We start from the raw sequence: 4,873 nt of genomic DNA on the forward strand, positions 1-4,873 counted from the left end.
TAAGAATCAAATCAATAACTCTTGATAGACTGTGATATACCTTTCGGTAAATTAGTTCTTACAAAGTAAACAAGAGATGGCGCACAATATGAGCATATTTATTTTTCTTATAAGCCTACACTTTATAAGAATCAAATCAATAACTCTTGATAGACTGTGATATACCTTTCGGTAATTAGTTCTTACAAAGTAAACAAGAGATGGCGCACAATTTGAGCATATTTATTTTTCTTATAAGCATATACTTTATAAGAATCAAATCAATAACTCTTGATAGACTGTGATATACCTTTCGGTAATTAGTTCTTACAAAGTAAACAAGAGATAGCGCACAATATGAGCATATTTATATTTCTTATAAGCATATACTTTATAAGAATCAAATTAATAACTCTTGATAGACGGTGATATATACCCTTCGGTCATTTACCCTTCGGTTATTAGTTCTTAAGAATTAAACAACCATTGTTCTTAAATTGGTAAATTTTTTTAGCGATTTTGAGCCTTGTTGTTCTTATAAGATTGTTTCATAAAGGCTCGATGTAAAGTAGATTTCAGATTACCTTCCATCTCTCCTTCTTGTTTTTCTCATGCAGTTTAAACTTTAGGCGAAATTTTCGACTTCAAGTCGTCTTGTTCATTTTTAAATATCTAATTTTCAAATTTTCAAAGCTATTCAGTGTTTCAAAGTCACGCTCGAATGTCTATGACGATTACGAAATTATCAGTAAAAAATATTAAATATTGGAAAATTGATGTCCTGAAATTTCATTCTTTTCAAGAACAAAATTCATTTAGAAGCGGAGAAACTCCGAATTGAGTCCGAGACCACGTTTTTCGTGATGCCAAGACTAAAACACAATGTTATTTCGATTCCTGTAGTCCATGATAGTTCAAAAAATTACAATAATACTTAAAAGCCAATGTGAACCAATATTTACCAAATAAGAAAATATCAGCGATGAAATTGGACGTTCGTATATGAATCTTTGATGATTAATGTCAGTGATAACGATAACGATTCCTGTATTCATGATTTAAGTTGTATGTAGTATTGTGTGTTTTGTCCAATTATCCTTTCAATTTCTGAAATTACAATAATACTTCAAGCTAGTATGATTTACCAAGTAATATAATATTAGCGATGAAATTGAATCACTGTATGTGATTCTTCGATGATTAACGGTGCCATTAGACCTTCCACGTTACATGATTTCAATTCTAGCAGGGATAGAAAAAGAAATAATAAAAGCTCTCGACTCTACAATTTAGAGAGTGCAAGAGCACCCCCTTGAAAAAGCGAAAATGTTTGTTAGCATTTCAAATATTTATCCAATCGACTTTTGATGTGACAATGAGACCCAGCCAAGGGCCGTAAAGGACCGCATTTTAGTTCTTCCAAAACTTGATTTAATGTATATAGTGTATATAGTTCATACTAGGGGAGGCAAATATCCTCTTTATACAACGACACATACTGTCGTGACCTCTCCAGTCACTGTATCATTCCCTTCGTACTCCTGCTGCTCAGGTAGTACATCGATCAACTTTTTTCACTGTAAATAAAACTGTCGAACGTGCTAACCGCACTGGCTCAACTTCAGTATCTTTGAATCATTCGTAGGCCCAATTGTAAACTTAATGGCTTAAGAAAAATTATAGCATTTTGGGTTTTAGCCTCGTTTAGGCTAAAAACTAGTCCCCAGGCCCCAAAAATCAAAATTTTGAGAAAATGAAAAAAACGCCCCCAGGGATTTGCCCAAGGATCAAGTGTGCAAAATTTCAACCCAATCGGACCATTTTTTAAGTCTCCAGCCTGCCCATAAGTTTTAGCCTCGTTTTGGTGAAAAACTCGTCCCCAGGCCCCAAAAATCAAAATTTTGAAAAAATGAAAAAAAAAACCCAGGGATTTGCCCAAGGATCAAGTGTGCAAAATTTCAGCCCAAACGGACCATTTTTGAAGTCTCCAGCCTGCCCCAAAGTTTTAGCCTCGTTTTGGCGAAAAACTCGTCCCCAGGCCCCAAAAATTAAAATTTTGAAAAAATGAAAAAACACCCCCAGGGATTTGCCCAAGGATTAAGTGTGCAAAATTTCAGCCCAATCAGACCATTTTTGAAGTCTCCAGCCTGCCCCAAAGTTTTGGTGACAGACACACACACAGACAGACATTCTCAGATTCTAGCTCAACTGAAGTTGAGAATTATTTTTTTAGCCTAAAACAAAGCGTATTTAATGATGTTGTCATGAATCAGTCAGATGGTACAAAATGTTTAAACTTGAAACATCAAAAGCAAACCTAAAAATAATTCTCCATTTTGATGACGTAAGTAGAAAAACTTGAATAAACTGAAGGTTCGATCAATGTTTCCAGATTGAATTTGGACTAAAGATGTAAACAAATGAGTCGGATTGATTGAACTAAATTTTATTTTTTTAGGATTTTTCATTAAAATCTCTTATTCGATGAAAAACGAATAAGAAAGCTTAGTTAGAGGTTTTACTGATTCAGATTAAAAGGGGCAAAATATGCGGATTCAGCGAAAATCAACGATATTCAACTATGATTTGTCATAAAAACCCTTTACACCATACTTGAATCAAAAGCCTCTCTGTTGAGGGAGGCCTCTTTTTAAGCCTGACTTACCCTTCGCCCAGCTTCCGATTTCTTAGTATTACTTTAAAAGAAGGCCTCCAAGGCCCTATACTTTTCAAAAATCTTATCCAAAATTCTTATTTCGACCGCTCCAAAAAATTGTAGCAAGGTTAAGGTCTATTTGGTAAAAATGAAATCTTTTGAAATCAGAGTATTAGGAGAAAAATATGAAGAAAATAGCAGCTCATAAGGGAAAACCCTTCACTCAAAATCTGTTAATGTTTGTCAAAAAATCTCATTATTGTCAAAGACTTCATTATCAATGCTTAATTCTTGGCAAGGTGTCTTGTTTTAAGATTTATTGTAATCTAGACCTATCCCTTGCGCTCTTTACTCAACGCTGAACGGAGAGAGAAGAAATATAATATTCACAGTTACCTGATAAAGAGAGCAAGCCAAGATTAATAGGTTGAGTTGATGTAAGTGTTATTGATAGCAATAAATAACGGTCAGATCCAAGTCATATGACTGAAAAAGGAAAAAAGATGGATAATGAAATTAATTAGAGTCCCAAATTCGCGTGGGAGAAGATTGCTGGTTTAGGAACCTTTGAAGAGATCACGAAGCCATTGTTTATTAAACAATGCAAATTTCATTATTAACTCTATTTTTAACGAAAGGAGATATTGCAGGAATTGATGCGTACGCGAGAGTAATCTTCAACAGATTGTGGACAAGGGTTTATAGAAATCTTCCTTTGGAAATTTATTGCATAAAGGGTTGCTAGTATATAATTACTGAGAAAGCACACAATAAAAAAGAAACATCAGAATCACAAGTAAAATAATTAGAACGACTGAGAAACAAATGTAATGCACTGTTGAATCGATAAAAGCTACAAGAATCTGTGCGGAGAGCTTAAAATAAAACAAGATACTGTAAACAAAAAGAAATAAAAGTCTTACATACAGAAAACATCCTCCACTTGGCCAATATCCATCAATCGATAAATTGCAGCTGATATATACTCTTCAAAGATTTGTCCTTTGATGTTATCAGTAACTATATTTTTGACCAGCAAGAAAATGATTTTCAACCGATTGTTTTACTTTTCAACGTTGTCAGCAATCCAATCTAAGAAGAGGAAAAGCCAGAAAAAATCATCATCAAGTACCAAAATCTTCACCTAAATTGATTTTAATTATACAGATAAGTTTAATTTCAAAAACTAATGATCTTTTTTAAGGAAATTGACTACTTAATTTGCCATGAATATATCTTCAAAATTGGTTATAAATTTAAAATCTAAAATCTGACACAGCACTATAGCCCCTACATTACAAGCTCCAAGTCATTATCTGTTTTAAGAAACAAAGAAAATAGAATTCCTCGAGTCATTGACATTTTGACAAAAAAGAATTGTCCCCATTCTCGTGAGTTCCAGAAATCATTTTTTTTTAATCGTCCTTTTTGTTTGAACCTAGACTAGAGTCTACTTCTTAAATTGATAAATTTGATGGGAGTCCAGTGAAGTAGACTAGGGGATGTCACCATCTTTAAAGTTTTTCACTTTCGTTTTCAAAAATTATATAAAAATACCTATACCATGGAATAAATTCTAAAACCCCATCAAAGTTTATCTGTAAAACAAGATACTTTTATGGACCTACCTGGTTATCAAAACTAATCAATGAACATTAAAACAATGAAACACATTTAAGACATGACTGGTCAAAATCAAAAATAAGAAGGTTTGTTTGGGTAAAACGTAATTTATTCATTTATAAAGATAGAAGAATATTGATCCATGCTTGTAAATAGTGATTCTTTCATAGCTAGAAATTCATTTTTCGACCAAAAAAATTTTCTTAATGAAAATCTACTTCGGGCAACTTTTGACTGTTGGTGGAAACCTACTTAAGCAAAATATCTAATGATAAAATCTCTAGAAACACATATTTTGGCCCAAAAAAATTGGGCTCAGTCACAATGCGTGTACCTATCCGTCAGTTCAATTTTCCTTTTTTAACGAACGTGGAAAATCGAAACAAAACCAATTTTACATTTCGTTTTTTGCTAAAAAAACAAATATAGAAAATCAAAATTTTTGTTTTGATTTGTTTCAGAAATTCCTAAAAATTTTTTACAAATGTAAAAATTGTCAAATTTTGTCACATTTTGTGATTTTCATTTTGTTTATTCAATATACGATGATGAATTGAAAAATAAACTGAAAGGTTTTGATTGTTCAACTATCATTAGTTCCTTAGCGCTTCAAAC

The 4,873-nt window shown here is 32.5% G+C and overlaps 1 long non-coding RNA gene across 1 annotated transcript; it reads right to left on the reverse strand.

Moving 5' to 3' along the window:
• Positions 1-330: 330 nt before the first annotated feature.
• LOC136815954 (uncharacterized) lies at positions 331-3,728 on the reverse strand. The gene is made up of 3 exons (XR_010847785.1): positions 3,563-3,728; positions 3,032-3,121; positions 331-1,086 (listed from the first exon to the last, which is right to left on the reverse strand). It is a non-coding gene; the product is annotated as an uncharacterized lncRNA (long non-coding RNA).
• Between the last annotated feature and the right edge of the window lie 1,145 nt (positions 3,729-4,873).

Source organism: Clytia hemisphaerica, unplaced genomic scaffold (genome assembly GCF_902728285.1).
Source record: "Clytia hemisphaerica strain Z4C2 unplaced genomic scaffold, Clytia hemisphaerica genome assembly, whole genome shotgun sequence".
NCBI classification, from domain to species: Eukaryota; Metazoa; Cnidaria; class Hydrozoa; order Leptothecata; family Clytiidae; genus Clytia; species Clytia hemisphaerica.